Genomic DNA, 21,191 nt, shown 5'->3' with positions numbered 1-21,191 from the left:
TTTGGAGTGTAACTGACAGCTGCTCATTATGGCCCGCTTCCACAATTCCTACTACTTGTCCTGTCCTACTGGGTTTAGCAGGGAGTCTCATATGCATTCACACACACAACCACACAGACACCGAGATGCACACCTCCGTGCTCCTAAGAATGAAAACTGCTTGACAGAAATCGATTATATTGAAGAGAGTGTTGGTTTCTGGGAATTTACTAAGCCTTGCTCATGTGAAAGTTAAAACATAATCAAATGAATGCAAAAAGGAAATGCACTGAAGTTATGCTAGTGAAAATAAGAGAACCTTCTACAAAATTGAAAATGTTCACTGAGAAAAGGCTATCTAAAGTGTAATAAACTGTTTTGTTAGTAAGATTGTCACTATTAAAATAATATTAAACCAAATCACATTATCTCATAAAGAAAGGTTTTGGGCTTTGGATTTCTGGTTGGTTGCCACTTGATATGTAGTCGGCCTCTTTCTGAAGATATGTGAGTATTGTTGTGTGTTTGGATGTATGTACTTGTGCTACGAAAAGAGCTACTGCTTTAAAGCTATGGCAAATGCTGTTTTCTGTTACATGTTTCTGTGCTCCATGCTCTGCTCCACGCATCGATTCACTATAGGTGAGTGAATGCTTTTCCCTTATTTTACGTCTTTGCTCTTTGTCAAAGCTGCTTCTGCCAATGGATTTTTGCATTTGTGACCTATAACCACTATAATGATTCCCTATTCCTCTCTGCTCTGCTTATATATTTTTCTTACCATGTCATGTACCAGAAATACCACCAGGCGACATTTAATCTCACGGTGAGCAGAAGTCATGCTTTGATTCATAAGTCTGTAATGATAAAGGAGCATATTGTTGAATACTACACTCCTGGAAATGGAAAAAAAGAACACATTGAGACCGGTGTGTCAGACCCACCATACTTGCTCTCGACACTGCGAGAGGGCCGTACAAGCAATGATCACACGCACGGCACAGCAGACACACCAGGAACTGCGGTGTTGGCCGTCGAATGGCGCTAGCTGCGCAGCATTTGTGCACCGTCAGTGTCAGCCAGTTTGCCGTGGCATACGGAGCTCCATCGCAGTCTTTAACACTGGTAGCATGCCGCGACAGCGTGGACGTGAAACGTATGTGCAGTTGACGGACTTTGAGCGAGGGCGTATAGTGGGCATGCGGGAGGCCGGGTGGATGTACCGCCGAATTGCTCAACACGTGGGGCGTGAGGTCTCCACAGTACATCGATGTTGTCGCCAGTGGTCGGCAGAAGGTGCACGTGCCCGTCGACCTGGGACCGGACCGCAGCGACGCACGGATGCACGCCAAGACCGTAGGATCCTACGCAGTGCCGTAGGGGACCGCACCGCCACATCCCAGCAAATTAGGGACACTGTTGCTCCTGGGGTATCGGCGAGGACCATTCGCAACCGTCTCCATGAAGCTGGGCTACGGTCCCGCACACCGTTAGGCCGTCTTCCGCTCACGCCCCAACATCGTGCAGCCTGCCTCCAGTGGTGTCGCGACAGGCGTGAATGGAGGGACGAATGGAGACGTGTCGTCTTCAGTGATGAGAGTCGCTTCTGCCTTGGTGCCAATGATGGTCGTATGCGTGTTTGGCGCCGTGCAGGTGAGCGCCACAATCAGGACTGCATACGACCGAGGCACACAGGGCCAACACCCGGCATCATGGCGTGGGGAGCGATCTCCTACACTGGCCGTACACCACTGGTGATCGTCGAGGGGACACTGAATAGTGCACGGTACATCCAAACCGTCATTGAACCCATCGTTCTACCATTCCTAGACCGGCAAGGGAACTTGCTGTTCCAACAGGACAATGCACGTCCGCACGTATCCCGTGCCACCCAACGTGCTCTAGAAGGTGTAAGTCAACTACCCTGGCCAGCAAGATCTCCGGATCTGTCCCCCATTGAGCATGTTTGGGACTGGATGAAGCGTCATCTCACGCGGTCTGCACGTCCAGCACGAACGCTGGTCCAACTGAGGCGACAGGTGGAAATGGCATGGCAAGCCATTCCACAGGACTACATCCAGCATCTCTACGATCGTCTCCATGGGAGAATAGCAGCCTGAATTGCTGCGAAAGGTGGATATACACTGTACTAGTGCCGACATTGTGCATGCTCTGTTGCCTGTGTCTATGTGCCTGTGGTTCTGTCAGTGTGATCATGTGATGTATCTGACCCCAGGAATGTGTCAATAAAGTTTCTCCTTCCTGGGACAATGAATTCACGGTGTTCTTATTTCAATTTCCAGGAGTGTATCTTCAAAATTACAAAGAAGATAGTAAACTACATAAAATCACAAGAAATGAGCATACATTAATGTATCATTTTCCAGCAATGATATGTTCTCTTCAGGAATACAGCTTAGCCATTCAATACAAATGTGCTAGAGAAAGAGAGAGAGAGAGAGAGAGAGAGAGAGAGAGAGAGAGAGAGAGAGAGAGAGAGAAATGATAATAGATAATAATGGAGGGACTTCATTTGGCATGCAGTTCAAAAACTGAACAGACAAAAAAGTTGATAATCTTCATAATTGGACAGACAGATAAAGAGAAGGTGAATTAAATGTTGGACAGGTTAACTGAGAGACTGACAGTGATATGATATACATTTGGATAAGAGCATTCAGATTTTTGTCACTTCAACACATATAACGGAATGGTCAAGTAAGCAGGAAGTGTCATGTCTCTGTTATTATCAGTAACTGGTTTGTGTTTGTGTGTGTGAGAGAGAGAGACAGAGTGAGCATGCATGTGCTCACATGCTACCCACAAACAAGCAGTTTCTTTTTTAAAGTAATTACTGCACTATTTTTATATCCTGTGACCACAATGTGGAACAGCACTTTTATTGATATGCCACTGGTAGTGATAAACAATGCTTTCTTATGTCAATGAACACAGACCAGGAATAACAGAAAAATAAGCCACTGCTTGATGGCAAGACTGACACAAAGAATTATTTCTTGACAATGAGAAATAAGGTCACAACTGTATCCACCAAGGAAGGATCACTCGGAGTCTAGATTCAATCACTGAAATGCTGAGTTCCATGAGGCAGTGGTAAATAGTAAGCAATGGCTGCACCTGGTGATGGCTGATAGGTCAAAGGACCTATGGTAGGTGGTGTCCAGTGAGGCTGTGGTTGGTGAGGAATTGGCAACTCCTTGTTGGTGACTTGTTTGTTTGTGGAGGATATGGAACTGGACCCATGAGGCTGTGGTCAGTGGCAGGCAGTGACTGATGAGGGTGAATGTGTGGTGACTGAAGAGCATGCAGCAAGCAAAGTCCGTCCAGGCCAGGCCATGGTTGGCAATGCTGAAGGCTTGGCTAATCATGGAGATGACTGGTGTCCAGGACTGTGTCAGAGCTCATGTGATAATTGGCTGGCTGCGGGCCAGATGGCTGGTTAAGTAAACACCCGGTGTAAGCATACATGAAGAGTTTCCAGGTGGGACATGACTGGCATACGAAATAGGTTCATGATTGTGGCACTACACGGAGTGATGCTGCTGGCACTGCAGCATTGTGTGGTGTTCTCTATAATTTGGCCAATAAATATGTTTACGTTTACTGGTTCTGGACATAGAGCCACAAGTGTTTATTTACCGGCAAAACAGTCACCAGAAGACTGAATGTGATATGGTACAGCCAAATTGTCCAGGGGTACTACACTGGTATACTAAACACCTCCCCTTTAAAGGAGAGATGGTGAAACCATCTTGAAACCATGCATTGCTGCACTGAGGCAGAAAAGCTGATGTATTGTTGCAACAGATGCAGAATCACAGTGCAGTGATATGGAGGAGGCATCAGCAGGAACTGGCGCAGAGGCACCCAATGGTGGAAGCAAGTGTCTGACAGGCACCCAGGGTGAAATTGTGGTGAGGGCGTGGCAGTGCCCAATCTCACACCTTGGTGAGGGTGCAGTTCAATGCCCCAATGAGGGGCACTGGCCAGGCTGCCACATGCAGCAGAAAGAGCTGCATCATGTGTCGTGTGGCAGGAGGGAGGTTGGGCTGGCAGCAGTTGGAGAGGCTGATGATGTAGGGGCATCGCCATGGGGAGGCCTGTAGATGGTGATTGCCACTGTTCGGAGCCCTTTCTCAGAAAACATTACAGGTAAATGAAACTTGAGACATGAGAACCCTGCCATGCAGCGGACCCTGTGGGAGTGACTAGGAGTGTGATGCATTAGAGCAGGGGACTCAGGCAATGGCCTGGCACAGATTTAATGAGGGCCCTGTGTGACCATGATGGTGAGAGTACTGGTGGAACACTGGGCATCGTCAGGTGCTGGCACCCAGTTGGGCACAATGCTACGCCCTCCTGAGGCAGCCACGACATGGCTGCCCCGTGTATGGGAGGTACAGCATTGAGCACAATCACAGGAGGATGGACGGCTAGATGGCAGATGAGGAACAGTGCAGCAAAGAAGAAACTGGGATCCTGTATCTGATGATGGTCCAGTGACACCACCCTTGGTAAGTGGCCAGCCATTGGCTGCAAGGGACAGGGGGCACTGTTGTGTGCAGTTGGAGGATGATGATGATTTGAAGTGAGGGGCACTCAACATCATGGTCATCAGCGCCCTGACAAAAAGTCAGCATGCTAATATCACGGGTGGGGACAAAGGCTGTCCCCACATGCAGAAGAGGTTATAATGCATTAAAGTCTGTGTCCCTTCCCCACCAATTTAGAGATGAGGCCTGACAGTTCACAAAATTTCACCACTCTTGTGACACTGGAATCAGTACCTGCGAGGATGGTGGGCCGATCTTCATCAAGTCTAAGGGCTGCCCTAATATCAGTATATAGGCCACACATTGCCAAAATATGCTGAACTGAAAGGGGTACACCACAAACTTCACGTAACAGTGGATCCTTCTGCCAGAGGAGGAAGCCACGCGTTGAAGGACTATGTCCAATGTGCAGTCTGCTAAGCAGAACCACCTTCCAGTGGTGAGACTGACATGAAGCCCACCATGCCTTTGTGGTCGATTTGACTGACCACAATTTTTTTACTGTCACCTGCAATGATTCATCTCATTGATGCATGATGCATCTGTCAGAAAATGGGATGTTGTCATGCAACGGAATGGGACACTGATGGACAGCACCATCCTGATATTCTTCCTTGGTAGCTTTGTCAGCCATGTTGTTTCCCTATATCTTGGTGTGGCCAGGTAACCAGCAAAGAATCACCTCCTTGCCACTGTGATAAAGGTGCTGTAAGGAGTCATGAATGTGTTGAATCAGCTGGTCTACTGGATACATTGTTGAAGTCCTTGCAGTGCACTAAGTGAGTTGGAACAGACAAGAAACCTTGTATGGTGATGTCTGTGAACCCTCTGTAGAGTTCCATCAGAATGCCATATAATTTTGCATCATAATTTGTAAATTATTCTGGAGGATGCACTTTAAAAACCCTATCAGGAAAAACAGTAGAACAACCAAGGGCATTCTCTTGCTGGGATCCATCTGTACAAACAACAATAAAACTGTGGTACATACTTAAAACGGATGAAAACAACTAAATGACTGAGGTGATGCTGAGATTTTCAGCGCCTGTTGAGCCAAAAGGATACATCGCCAAATCCAGAATGGTGGTTCACCAGCCTCTGCACACAGACTTGGAACTGTGCTCATCTGAAAGGCTCCAGTTGACATCCAAATGCCCTCATGGTGGACATCATCTAACATCTTGAGGTAGGATATACGGGCTGATCCATAGACCACACTGCCATAATCTAAACATAAGTGAACAAATGCCCTATAAAACTGCAGGAGCCGGGACCTGTCAGTTCCCCATGTTTTTCCGTTAACACACTTCAAAATATTCAATGACTGGAAGCCCTTTGTTTGTAGGTCTTTCAGGTGTGGGAGACAAGTTAATTTTGAGTCAAATAATAAGTCCAAAAAGCACACAGTTTCTTGGAAACGTAAAATATTGTTTGCCATTGTGAGCACTGGTTGGTTAAAACTACAGTGAGCATGGTTAAAATCAACACATGTAGTCTTCTCTGGTGAGAACCGAAAACCAGTTGTCCTGGCCCAGGTTTCCAGCCTCCTAATGGTCAGCTGTAGCTGCCTCGTCATCATTGTAAGATCAGAGGAGGAGTACAAGATTGCAAAGTCATCCACAAATAAAGAGGATCTGACAGGGCTCCGGACTGCATAGGAAATGTCATTGATAGTGATGGCAAAAAATTTGACACTGAGGACACTGCCTTGGGGGTCCCCATTGTCTTGAACATAACAGTTAGACAAGGCATTGCCAATGCAATATCGGAAATGCCGGTCCTTGAAAAAGGATTGGATAAGAAGTGGCAGGCGCCCACATAGTCCTCATTCATGAAGTTGGTGAAGGATGTTGTATCTACAAGTAGTGTCATACGCTTTTTTGAGGTTCAAAAACACAGAAACCAAATGGCTTCAGCGTAAGAAGGACTCTTGTATCGCCATCTCCAGTAGAATTAAGTTGTCAAGTGTGAAATGGTAGTGCCTGATATTGCAATGGGAGTGGCTCAGGTGACCTTAGGATTCGAGCAGCCAGATGAGGTAACAGTTGACCATATGTTCAAGAGTTTTACCCATACAACTGGTAAGGGCTACACTCCGGTAACTGTTAGGGGCACTATGGTTCTTGCTTGGTTTCCAGAACTGAATTACTATTGCCTCCTTCCAAGTTGTGGGGTACTGTCCATCAAACCAGATCTGATTGAAACAAGACAGGAGCTGTCCTTTCACTTCAGGGCATAGATGACGAAGCATGGCATAATGGATCTCATGAGGTCCTGGAGCAGTGTCTCTGGCTGCAGACAAAGCTGATACCAGTTCCCACATGCAGAACAGAATGTTGTAGACTTCCTCATTATGCGAGAAGAAATTGAGCTTCCTCATCTCCTCAGTCTTATGGAACAGCTGAAAAGCAGGAGCTTGTCTGGATGACGTAGTGACTGTAAAGATGTGTTCAGCTAAAACCTGAGCCATGTCTTTCAGTGTGTACACCATGACCCCATTATTTGACAATGCTGTAAGGGGACATGTGCTACCTTTGGCAGTAATGCATCGTGTTGAGTCCCATACTTGCGCAGTGAAAGTGGACTGATTGATGGAAGTCGTGAATTCCTTCCAGGAAACCCTCTTCCATTCTTTTATCACTTTTCTCGCATGTGCTCTTGCAGATATGAAGGCATGAAGGTTTTCTGTAGTTGGGCAGTGTTTGAAGGTCTGCAGAGCTGTTCATCTGGCCCTGATAGCCAATTGACAGTTGTCATTCCACAAAGGTATAGGCCGTCGTTGAGGTGGTTACTAGACCGAGGGATTGGACTCTGCGGCAGCCTGTTGGATCTCAAAAGTGATATGGGCACCATCTCCTCTGCACTATCCTTATGTTCAAAAATAGCCTGTCAACTGTACTGCAACCAATTTGCCCTTTGTATCATTCATCTGCATGGTGTATCACCCACTGTCCTAGTCGGCAGACGAATCCATACTGGGAACTAATCACTGGAATGTAAATCTGTAGCGACTTTCCACTGAACTGAGTCTGCAGTAGGTGGGGAACAATGACTGAGAAAGAGCCTGTGGCTGTGGAAAAGTGTGTCATCTGATCCACGTTCAGAAGACAGATATTCTCAGAATAGATGAATTGCTCGATCATCCAACCCCTGGAACAAGTGGCAGCTGAGACCCACAGCACATTGTGTGCACTGAAGTACACCACAAGTGGACATGGGCTTGGGAGTGCCTAGAAGAGTTCCGCCAGTGCATCTAAATCCACAGCAATTGCTTGTATAATCATGGTAAGATGGGCAGGAGAGGAGTGGCATCTGTCATCAATGAAAACAGCCACTCTATGTTTAGCTCTGTCTCCAGTAGCACTGTCCTTCCTATATGGGTGGTAACCACATAATGCAGGTGTGTCGGTGACTTTAAGATGCGTTTCTTCTAAGGAGGTGCAGAACAGTTTCTCCTAGACCAGGAGCTGTAATTCTTCCAAATATGTGGGATATCTATATAAATTCCTCTGTAACAGATATCCATTTTTATATTGTACATATTTATTTCCATTTTAGGCCCACCCCACTTGATCTCTTCAGCACAGATACCATAATTGCCTGATACCTTGGTTGTTTTTGAGGTTTTTAAATGCCTCTGCTACTTCTGCCTTGGTGGGTGTGTTGTCTAGACTATCCTGACAGTACACCCGTCCCATCAGAGACGTTCCATAGGTATCCCATGAGATGCTAGGGAAACAACTGTTGACCCAGAGAGAGGCCTACATGCCTGAGCAAGCCTTATACAACTGGGGGGGGGGGGGGTAGCAGGTGCCCCAGAGGTTGATCGCCAGAGACTGTTTTACTCAACAGCCACTCACCTCATCAATGTGTAGCACACCTTCCCCACAGCACAGGTGGTCCAGCCAAGACTCCTGCACTCCAAAACACACAATATTCCACCACTGTGCCACATGGTGGTCACTAAAGCATGCCCAGAGCTTATGATGACAGAGGGGTGGCAGTGCTTACCAGTCCCCAACTCAGGAACACCACAGTCACCAAGTCCGTACTTAGCAAACCAATACTGAGCCCCTGAGGGGGCGGTTAGAGGAGGGCACCCATTGGATAGCAGATGGGACGTGGTGTTGCTGGGAGTGTGCCTCTGATGACAACTGTGCTCCCAGGGTGCCTGGCATTGACAGCTGAAGGGAGTGTGACCTGATCCATGGCAGATGCCAGGGTGGCAACGCGAGGTGGTTGAGTGAGGTGGATAGCCGGGAGTCAGTTGTCAGTGAGAGATCCAAGAAGTGTACCGTAATAGGGGCTGGTGCGCACTTGGAACACTTGAAATGGATCAGAAAGAAGAGTTTGCTGTACGAGCATGCACAGGGCCTATGAAATGGAAAAGAGCTCGAGAATGGTGGAAGAGAGTGACAAGAAGTTGGAGAAATGCTGTGACATGCAAGGGAAAACAGGAGAAAGGGAGATGGAATAGTGATCAACTGGATTTGAATGCAGTGTGGAAGAAGATGGAGGTGTGCAAGAGTGTGAGCATGTGAGTCCGCATTGGTGCACAATGGACTACACTGATAGTGTGCATTGGAGCATGTTGGAACATGCAGGAGGGTACCAGTGCATTTTGGGAAGAGGCAGATTGCACTGGTGTGCTGGGGAGCATGTGGAGGAAGAAAAAGAAAGTGCAGCACTGTGCAGGATGAGAGCAAAGACTGCCGCAAGAGATGGGAAACAGCAAAAGAATGAGGGAGGCCAAAGGAAAGGCTGACAGTATGAGGATCTCAGTGAATAGAGGAGGACTGGTTGACAATGAAGCCAGTGTTGGAATGGTCATCAGTGAGAGCAGGAGATGCCAGAGTACGTGGCACCAGAAGAGATGGTGGTGGTGGGTTAGTATCGGCATCATGAAGGCCAGGAGTGTGGGTGCTGGTGGCAGCAGATTGAGTCAGTGCCAGAATGGCTGGTCGTACATGAGCCGACCGGCTTCGGAAGGGTCAGTGGTGCCAGAGTGGAAGCTAGCAGCATTCACTGAGCAAGAATTGTCAGCGCTCACAGTATAGGAACCGATGGGGCCACAGTGCAGGAAGTGGAAGAGGCCTCTGGGCCAGCAACACGCGGGCTTGGGGTGCGGGGGCCAGTAGCGGATAGGTCATTGGATTGCACCAGGCAATGTGTGAGTCGGTGGTTGTGGGCTGAAAATGTGCAGGGCACCAGCGGGGAGGCCAGCGAGCGGCAAAGCTCAGGCCTGCACAATGCCAACCGGTGGTGTGCAGGTCAGCACCAGGCTGGCCAGAAGTGAGTGCAATGGTGGTGCAGGAGAGCTGGAGCTAGAGGTACTGAAGTGGTCTGGCGTCTCCACAGGTGCATGACCAGACACCGGAATGGTATAGAAATCCACAGTCTGCCTACAAAACATTTGCAGCAGCTGATCACTGAACTATAAAATGTCTCATGGCATTCACAAATGCCAAGTCCCACGAGGCCGCGGTCAGTGGTAAGCAATGGCTGCACCTGATGATGGCTAGTGGGTTACAGGATGTGGCGCTCAGTGAGGCTGTGGTCGGTGGGTCAGCAACATCTACTTGCTGACAGGATAGTGTCTTGTGGAGCATATGGTGCTGGACCCATAATGCTGTGTTTAGTGGCAGGTGGCAACTCTTGGGGCAACTTAGGAGCGTGCTGCTGATAAAGTCCTTCCAGGTGTGATCTGCGATGCTGACGGCTTGGCTGCTCGTGGAGATGACTGATGTCCGGGACTGTGTTGGTGCTGACTAGTGTCCAGGAGACTGTTTAGGATCTTGTGGAATGATTGGCTGTCTGTAGGCTGCGTGGCTAGTTAAGCATATAGCCTGCAGAAGCATGCACAAATGGTTTCCAGCCAACACATGACCGGCATAGGAAATAGGTCTGTGATTGTGGTACCACCCATAGTGATGCCGGTGCTGTGGTGTTGTGCAGTGCTTTCAATAAGTCAGCTGGTAACTATGCTTATGTTTATCAGCTGTGGACATGGAATCTCAAGTGCTTATTTACCGGTGGTCAAGTTGTGACGAGACAGTTGCCAGAAGGCTGAATGTGGTGCAGTATAGCCAAACTGTCCAGGGTACTGCACCAGTACACTATACCATCATACTTTATCAGTATCTGTTTATGAATTAATCCATACATTCATCTACACATTATGCCCCATAAATACCATTGTGAGGGAAAAGCCTCAGGAATCTGGAATGACTAAAAACACATATCAATGTCCATGGACACTGCAGCACCAGAAGGAGCTATTTGAATGAAATTATCATATGACGCTGATCTCATACATAGCAATACACTAAATAAGAAAGTTTGAGAATTGTACATGATCTCTGAGTTTGTGAATTTGATATGTTGTGAATTCTGGACACATTGCAGTCATAGCATCTACATATCATGACATGAAATGAAAGATGGTCTGGGTATGTTTCTGGGGAATATTCCACCACACAGTTTATGTTGTGAATGTACAAAGAATCAATGGTAGTTACGGGGGGACTGTGAGTAAAAGCTGTCACCCAACCATATTCCTAATATGTCAGTTGAACAGGCAGTTTGGTGGGCTGCTAAGATCTATGTGCATGCCACTTCTCTGTAGCCTCAAACATGTATTGGTGGTATGCTAGTTCTGTATGTCCTCTAGATTCATTCTGAGTGTTCTAGTGATCTCTAAACTACCTGGATGGAAAACTCTGGTCTCAAAGCATAGAATTTACACATGCCTGCAGAGTCCTGTCACCTGTATTGTCTGCCATGTTGTAGTGAGGCAAAATGTTTTGACTGATCTGCATGCAATTAAGGATTATCTACTTCTTTCCCATTAAAAACTAACAACAAGAAAAGGAAGCATGAGTGATGGACGGATGAACGTGAGAATGCAGTTGAGACCAGGAAGAAAGCATGGATGAAATGGCAATCCTGTAAAAAGCATGAAAACTGGTTGAACTTCCAGAATGCGAGAAAAGTTGCTAGCAAAATTATCAGAAATGAAGAGAAGTAGATGGAATGAGAAACTTCAAGAAGCAAACACAGCCTTCAAGAAACACAAATCATGAGTCTTTTTCAGAGAAATGAGGAGCAGAATTAAAGGCTTCGAGGCAAAAGAACCCTTCATAATTGGACAAGATGGCACAATAAAAATTGGTGAGAAAGAGATGTGCGAGGAAATGGCTAGGTATTTTAGAGATTTGCTGAATGCAGAAGCATCGACAGTAAAGTGGACACACTTAAGCTTTAGGGACGAAAGTCAGGATAGTCTAGACAACGCACCCACCAGGGCAGAAGTAGCAGAGGCATTTAAAAATCTCAAAAACAACAAGGTATCAGGCAATGATGGCATCTGTGCTGAAGAGATCAAGTGGGGTGGGCCTGAAATGGAAAGAAGTATGTACAATATAATAATGGATATCTGGAGAAATAAGAAAATACCCATAGACTGGAAAGAAGCCATTATAATACCACTACACAAGAAAGGGGACAAGAAAGTACTGGATAACTACAGGGACCTCTCTCTCTTAAACATAGGGTACAAGGTTTTGTTGAGAATCTTACTGAACGGAGTTGAAGAACAACTGGGGCCGACAATAGGAGAATACCAGTGTGGCTTTAAAAAAGGGAGAAACTGCACAGAATAGATATTTGGAATAAAAAGGATAACATAACACAGACACAGGAAAGGAAACAAGACAATAGTGACATCTGTGGACTTCCAAAAGGCCTACAATTCAGTTGACAGAAGTACTCTGCTTGATGTGTTAGAAGATAGAGGACTGGACACTACAACACATGCAACAATAAAGGAAATGTTTAGTGACACTACTGCCAGGATCTGACATGGCAGTACACTGTCAGACAGCTTTGAAATAAAAACAGGAGTCTGGCAAGGGGATGGACTGTCACCAATTTTCTTTAACCTGGTTTTGGACGAAGTAGTGAGACAGTGGAGACAACTAAATAGTAACATGAAGATCAAAGGTCTGCAACTAGGGTACAAGGTCAAAAATAATGCAACAGTGGACTGCCTGGCATTCGCAGATGACATGGTACTCTTAAATGAGACAGAAGAAGAGGCAAAGACAGCACTGAAAAATCTAGACAAAACAGCAGAAAAGGTCAGACCGAAGATTGCATATAAGAAGATCAAGACATTGAACACTGAGTCTGACCAGAAGATTGATTACCAAGTGGTTGGCGGAGAAGATAACTGGTGGCATACAGAACAACAGTAACACAGTAGACAGGGCACAGCTTTTGCAGAAGCTTTGGTATGCAGTGAAAACAACATATGGCAAGAAAAATATGTCAGGAATGTCATGTTGCGACATTGCACAGCAACTGTAAGAAATGCTGCTCTGTATGCACCAGAAATGATTACACTCAGCAAGAGAGCTTGTATACAGTTGGAGAAGGAGGAGTGGAAAATTTTGAGAGACATGTGGGACACCAAAGAAACATGGGGATATCTGGGTACACAGGACATGACAGGAACTGAATGAAAATATTGAACATGTATCGAGCAAGTTACGGAAGAGGAGGTTATGATTTGTTGGGCACATCATGAGGATGGATGAGGAGAGGTTGACTAAGAAGATATGGAATGTAACATGTCATACGGGAAACAACTGGGTGAAGGAAGTCAGAGATGACTGGAAGGCTGCAGGAATAAAAGAAAGGAATCTGCAGGCAGTAGTACAGGACAGGGAGAAGTATAGAGGGTTGATGGATGGTCACGGGTGGCTGGATACCAAAATCAAAGTTGTCTTAACAGAAGAAGAAAGAAGCAGAAGAAGTTAAAGAATGAAGAGGTATTGGGAAGAAAGAAGATGTGCAAAACAAGCCACATGTGATCCTGAAGGGTCCTAACAAAGCAGAAGAAGAAGAAGAAGAAGAAGAAGAAGAAGAAGAAGAACATTTTAAATAATTGACTATAATTGTGTCTGATGTAGGGAACTATCAGATCAGCACACTGCAGTAACAGAATAATTCATTCCCTTGCATAAGCTACAAATTTCAGAATCTCTCTTGTGGCTTTGCTCTTGCAAATAGTAACAAAAAATTTAGTGGTTCAGAAATGTTTCATGCACTTTGTACCTTTACTGTGTATATACATCAGGAAATTGGCAATCATTTTCAATTCTATTTCTGAAATCCATGATCTGTCAGATTAGATCAGATTCAGTTTTCATTCCATACACCCAAAAATGAGATGATTCTCATGGGTATGGAACATGTCAAAAAGTACAACATAAAAACACAAACATGTGAATACAGTAAACTGGAACTCCTAATATCCAAAGCATTAATACTGTCAGAATAAAACATAGTTATGCATTTTTAATAAAGTCATCATACACAAAATACCTCATCTGGACTGTTGTGACCAAGTGCTGTCAGAACTGAAATCTAACAGTCATTTTCACTTAAGCTAGCCTAACAGTCCTTGTTAGGATATTCATCTATAGAATAGAAGGAGTTGCCTATCAAACAGTCTTTCAAACTCTGTTTAAACAGTGGTTCATCTGAAGCCAAGTTTTTAATGGTAGCTGTCAATTATTGAAAATGTGTTTCTTGAATATTGGACCCCAATTTGGACCAAGGCAAGTGATTTAAAGAGTAGATTGTTCTTATTCCTAATATTAGTACTATGTATTGAGCTATTGGCTGAAAATAGAGACGTATTACTTCCAACAAATTTCATTAAGGAATAAATACACTGAGAAGCAGTGGTTAGAATAACCAGTTCCTTGAACAGGTTTATACATGATGTTCTTGAATTTAAACCACAAATGAATCTTATTACATACTTTTGCCCTCTAAAAACTTTTGGTCAGTTTTATGGGTTACCCCATAATATGATCACATATAACATAATACAATGAAAGCATGTGAAGTATGCAAGTTTTTCTATATTTATATCTCTTACATGTGACATCATTCACACTGCATATATGGATTTATTTAGATGGTTCAGCAGTTCTGCGGTATGTCCTTCCTAACTGAATTTATTATTGAGTTGTAATCCCACAAATTTAACACTGTCAACCTCTTCCATCTGCATGTCTTCATATGTTATACACGTGTTGGAAGGAAATCTCTTACAGGTTCTGCACTGCATTTAGTGGATCTTTTCAAAGTTTAATGACAGTGAATTAGCTTTGAACCGTTTATTAATGTCAGTGAATATTTGATTAACTGCCCTTTCTAAATCTGCACGTATTTGCTATTTACTGCAATGTTTGTTATCATCTGCAAACAAAACAAACTTAGCAACTGGTGATGTAATTGACATGAGGTCATTAATGCACATAAGAAGAAGCAATGGACCCCAAATCCAATGAAGACCGATTGCTTAATCCACAAGTATTTCACAATGACACCCTTTGTTTCCTGTTAGTTAGGTAAGACTTGAACCATTTCCCAGCATTGTCAGCAACACCATAACATTATAATTTACTTAAGAGAATGCTGTGATTCACACCTTCAAAGGCTTTTGACAGGTCACAGAAAACCCCAGTAGTCTCTAATTTGTTATCTAATTGATTAGTTACATTCTCACTGTACATGTAAATAACCTTCTCTGTATTGGAACCATTAAGGAATCCAAACTATGACTTGGACAATATTTTATTTGCAGTCAGATGCTTAAGAAGATACATGAACACTACTTTTCAAATATTTTTGAAATATCTGGCCAAAGTGAAATGGGTTGATAGTTTGACAGTATCTCTTTATCTGCCTTCTTGTAAAGAGGCTTAACTTCAGCATATCTTAGCCAGTCTGGAAATGTTCTGTTGATAAGAGGTTGATTGCTAAATAATTTGCAGTAGAACTCGACTCACATGAGCACTCTTAGATTAACTTCGTTGATATCATAACCACTAGAATATTTTGATTTTAAGAATTTTATGATGAATGCTATATCTTTGGGAGATGTGTCATTTCCATTTTACTGAAGTTATTTGTAAAGACTGGGCTCAGATATTGCATTGCACTGTTGACTGAACCTGTTAAAGCTAAGCTCTCAGTAACAGACTCAAAATATTTGTTTATGTGGTTTGCCAATCTACATCCACTTGTTACCAATGTCTCATTTATTTTTAGAGCTATTTAAAGTTGCTTACATTTCTGGATTACTTGCTTCAATATTTTGCAGTATTCTTTCTAATGCATTACAATGCTAACATCAGAGCTATTCCTAGATAGTAGATACAGTCTCCTTTTTGTTTCACATGATATCTTTATTCCTTGTGTAATCCATGATTTATTTTTAAACTCCTGTCTGATCTGTGTTATCTGTAGGGGAAAACAATATTCAAAAAATGAAGAAACTTTATTAATGAATTCTTTGTATTTTCTAGTTGAATCAGAAGTAATGTAAACATCTATCCAGTTCATGTCTTTGAGTAATCTCCTAAAATATCCTGATAAGTTTCAAATTTAATATAAGATGCTGCATGTCATGATCAGATAGCCCACATACTGTTGGTTTTGTGGTATGAGGTTTTTTCCCTAGATTTGTCTAAAAAGATATTGTCAATAGAAGTCTCAGAGCATTTGAATACCCTAGTTGCATAGTTCACAGTAGGAATTAAAGTGAATGACAGGGTTATTGATTGCAGTAATTGTTCACTGACAGAGCTTTTCAATGAATCCACATTAAAATCACCAGCAACTACTATTTCCTTGTTTCTTACTGTGAGGTGGAACAACACAGCTTCCCCAGTAACCCGGAAGGTGCACACGATCAAAGGCAGAGCCACGTGTGAAAGCACCCACGTGATTTACCAACTGACCTGCCTACACTGTGAAGCTTTCTATGTGGGAATGACCAGCAACAAACTGTCCATTCGCATGAATGGACACAGGCAGACAGTGTTTGTTGGTAATGAGGATCACCCTGTGGTTAAACATGCCTTGGTGCACGGCCAGCACATCTTGGCACAGTGTTACACCGTCCGGGTTATCTGGATACTTCCCACTAACACCAACCTATCAGAACTGTGGAGATGGGAACTTGCCCTTCAGTATATCTTCTCTTCTCGTTATCCACCAGGCCTAAATCTCCGCTAACTTCAATTTGCCGCCGCTCATACCTCACCTGTCTTTCAACAACATCTTTGCCTCTGTACTTCCGCCTCAACTGACATCTCTGCCCAAACTCTTTGCCTTTACAAATGTCTGCTTGAGTCTGTGTATGTGCGGATGGATATGTGTGTGTGTGTGTGCAAGTGTATACCTGTCCTTTTTTCCCCCAAGGTAAGTCTTTCCGCTCCCGGGATTGGAATGACTCCTTCCCCTCTCCCTTAAAACCCACATCCTTTCGTCTTTCCCTCTCCTTCCCTCTTTCCTGATGAAGCAACCGTTTGTTGCGAAAGCTTGAATTTTGTGTGTATGTTTTTGTTTGTTTGTGTGTCTATCGACCTGCCAGCACTTTCGTTTGGTAAGTCACATCATCTTTGTTTTTAGATATATTTTTCCCACGTGGAATGTTTCCCTTTATTATATTCTCTGTATACTTACTATTATAAAGGACTTATTATGAAATACTACTTCTGTTGCATAAGCTTCTCAGTGCAGCTCCAAGCAAAATTTATTAATACCAATACTCTTGAAATTAAAACAGTTTCTGGCAAATGTGGCAGCTCCTCCTTTCTCCATATTTTCTCTACAGAAGTAAGCAGCTAACTTGAATCTAGTAACATTTAACAATCTATACCAGCAGTCACATCATGTTCAGAGAGGCAGATTATATCAACTGGTTTGCTCAACTCTAAATCTTCAACACAAATAAGCAACTCATTAACATTACCCCTCAGTCCTTGGATATTCTGGTGCAATATGGATAGCTGATTTGGTGCACTGGCTGCATTACAACTCTATGAACTAATTTTTCTGTCAGTTTTTGAATACCTCCAGTTTCAGTTAGGGGCTGTTTGCATGAATTATGCTCATTAAAATTTGCTTTCTGGATGCGGGTTTTATCAATGCGAATGTCATTTTCAACCTGCCTCTGAACATCTTTTCTTTCTGCCCTCCCTGGCCTAAAAAAAAAACTGTTATTCAGTTACTTGTAACTACTGGCACTTTACCACATGTGATAGAGTCCCCCCCTCCTTAAGTTATTTGCTATTAACCCAGACAGTTTTCCCTTCCCTTTCCTGTTGAGGTATAGGCCGTGCCTAGTACAGTTGCACCTACTGATAAGATACCTGATCCAAGAAGATGTTCCATCTCTAAATTAACTCTCCTAATAGAAGAGTTTAAAAGAGGCTATTCATGGAGCCTCAGAACAGACACAAGGCCAGCACCATTATGTCTCGTTGCTGAAGCTATCTTTACCAGGTCACCCTCATTTACATGTATCTCTGTTGTCAGAACAAATCACATGTAGTAACCCACAAATGCAGATAATCTTCCTGAAATTTCTGTATATAATGATCTATTGAGTGAAGTACACATTTAATATCAGTTTATGTGTAATGAGTTCTTTCTTAGTTCTTTCATAATCTTTGTCATCAGTAGTGGCATGTCTGAGCAAATTGCATCAAATTTGTTCAAAAGGTTTGGCTAATAAATCACATAATTTTAATCCATGGAAAATCCAGGGTGGAATGTAATGATATTATGAAAAGGAAAGTTGCCACTCACCATATAGTGGAGATGCTGAGTCGCTGATAGGTACAACAAAAAGACTGTCACAAATATATGGTGAGTGGCAACTTTCCTCGTCATAATATTAAAGCACACAATTTTTTGATTTCTACTTCATCTCATGACACTGTTGTGTATATCAAAAAAATGTTCAAATGGCTCTGAGCATTACGAGACTTAACTTCTGAGGTCATCAGTCAACTAGAACTTAGAACTACTTAAACCTAACTAACCTAAGGACATCACACACATCCATGCCCAAGGCATGACTGTAGCACCTAGAACCGCTCGGCCACCCCAGCTGGCTGTACATCAACAGACTGAATGAGTAAAGCATAACAATTAGTGAAATAAAGTAGAATCGATTTCCTTATCTATCTGCTAATGTCCAGAGCACACTAGTTTTGAAACAATTTATCACTGCAGAAATATTACTGTTGTTTGCATTGATTTTGGAACAGTTAATTTTGTTTTCATTGAGGTCTCTAGAAAATCTAATGTAATTGATCTAATGCAAATGTCATCTAATGTAAAAGACACAAAGATCATACACACCCAGCTACAGTGTGACATCCAGTTTAGGTGGATATCTCTTTGTCATTCTCTATGGCCATTCAGTTTTCACAAACAATAGTGTACATTACCATAGGTGGACAGTTATAATGAAATGGTCCCGTAGAGCATGTCAATAAGTAATTATCATTTTATATGTGGATGGGAATCACTACTCATTGGACAGCACTGTGACTGTGCACACATGCTACCTCCCCACATTAGTAATCATTATTTTCCATTTGTCTGTGTGGTATTTAACATCTTTACTATTCAGTGTGCAATGATCTATCTTTGTATAGACATTTACAAGGGACATTCAATAAGCAATGCAATTTTTTTTTCTTAAAGAAGGTTGGTTTTATTCAGGATTTCAATACATCATACTATTCCTCACTCTTTTGGCTACAAAACACTATTTTTCAACATAACCTCCATTCAGTGTGATTGTCTTATGCCACCTTAATGGGAGGGCCTGTATGTCTGCATGGTATGACTCTACTGGTCGACGCTGGAGCCAATGTCTTGCTGCACCAATAACCTCACCATCATCCATATACTGCTTCCCATGGAGTGCATCCTTCATTGGGCCAAATGGATGGAGGTTGGAAAGTGTGAGATCTGGGCTGTAGGCTGGATGAGGAAGAATAGTCCAATGAAGTTCTGTGAGCTGCTCTCAGATGTGCAGACTTGTTCGAGGCCTTGTAATGTCATGGAGAAGGAGAAGTCTGTTTGTGTTTTTGTGGTGATGAACAAGCTGAAGTCATTTCTTCAATTTTCCTGATGGAAACACAATACACTTCAAAATTGAGGAAGAACGGTCCAATGAAGTTCTGTGAGCTTCTCTTGGGTGTACAGATTTGTGCAAGGCTTTGCAATGTCATGGAGAATGTGAGGGAGGGCATGAAACAGAATAACTCCTTCAGAGGCCCAGAAAACCATTGCTATGACTTTAATAGGTGATATTGCAGCTTTGAACGTCTTCTTTGGATGTGAGGCAGTGTAGCACCACTCCATGGGTTACTGTTTTATTTCTGGTTTGAACTGATGAACACACATTTCATCACCTGTGATGATGTTTGACAAAAATTGTAATGATCAGCTTTGTATGTGCAAGCACTTATGCACACAAGGTCCTTCATTGCTCTTTATGATCTTCTGTTATGCGGCGAGGCTCCCAGTAGGCGTACACCACTGACTACCCCAACTGGTGGACTACTGTGTTAGGTGGACTATTGTGTTAGAACTGCCAACAGAGATATCCAGTTAACAGTGAGGTGTTTGACTGTGAGCCACTTCAAATGAGAGTGTCTGCATGTTTCAGTATTTCAGGAGTTGCAGCTGTGTGTGGCCACCTGGCACGCAGAGGAATGCACAGGTCTGTGTGATGTTGTTGCAATGATTACAGAAGTCTTGCCCAATGAATCACTGTGCTTTTGTTCAGTGCCATGTCTCTGTAGACATTCTACAAGCACCTATGAATATCTGTGATGCTCTGGTATTCCACCAAAAGAAACTCAATGACGGCTCTCTACTTGGCATGCACATCTGTTACAGACGCCATTTGCCAGGCTACATATAGCACCACTACCTATTGGAATTTCATGAAACTGTAGGGGAAGAGATGGGAATATTTCATGATGTCCCACAGCAAATTCTGCATTGTTTCAACAGGAACTGGCTGACGAAAAAAAGTGTTGCATTACTGTTGAATGCCTCTTGTACATTTCATTGTGTGTTTCCTTGATTTAATTATCATCAAAGCATATAGTTTTTGTCAAAGCTACTTGCTATAATCTATGCCATATATTTGAAGGACTTCAACTTAGTGTCTTTCATAATTTGCAGTAAAGCCGCTACTTTTAAAAATCCCGCTGTTGTCTAATTGCACTATTCAGCTACTACACAACTGAAAATGTGAGTGTAATAAATAAAGTTGAAGCATAACAATTCAGCATTGTATCAAAGTGACATATTTAAAATTAGTTATGTTTTCCAGAGTGCTAACATAGGATTTTGTATCCATAATCCCAGTATTCAAGGTGTGGGTAGTATGACAGGTTTTAATTTAGTTTTAAATTTATCAAGATTTACATTTTACCATCCTATGTGTGTGACTAATTAATTAATTTCTCCAGTTCTGCAGATCCCATCAAAAAACAGAACTTTCAGTGATGTGGATTAAGTGAAGACACATGTTAAGAATACAGATGCAACTCTTAGAAACTTAACCTGTAAATTGCATTAACAACAAACAAATCTGTACTGCTTGTTAATATTCGTGCTTACGCTAGCTAAATTTAACCTAGCAAATTAGAAGGAAAGCCACTACTATGAAAGTAAGCTGCTGCTTCCTCAGTTACATTAAATAGCTGCTGTTTGTCCTCTATTAGTACCTGAGTGAGTGTC

General features: G+C 43.1%; 1 protein-coding gene across 1 annotated transcript in view; it reads right to left on the bottom strand.

Annotated features, from left to right (window-relative positions):
* LOC124803439 (coiled-coil domain-containing protein 170) overlaps positions 1 to 21,191 on the bottom strand; it is a 424,326-nt gene that overhangs the window by 80,222 nt on the left and 322,913 nt on the right. The window lies entirely within an intron of this gene.

Source organism: Schistocerca piceifrons, chromosome 6, assembly GCF_021461385.2.
Source record: "Schistocerca piceifrons isolate TAMUIC-IGC-003096 chromosome 6, iqSchPice1.1, whole genome shotgun sequence".
Classification (NCBI taxonomy): Eukaryota; Metazoa; Arthropoda; class Insecta; order Orthoptera; family Acrididae; genus Schistocerca; species Schistocerca piceifrons.
Note: the sequence above shows the minus strand (reverse complement) of the source record. Positions and strands in the feature narration are given on the sequence as shown.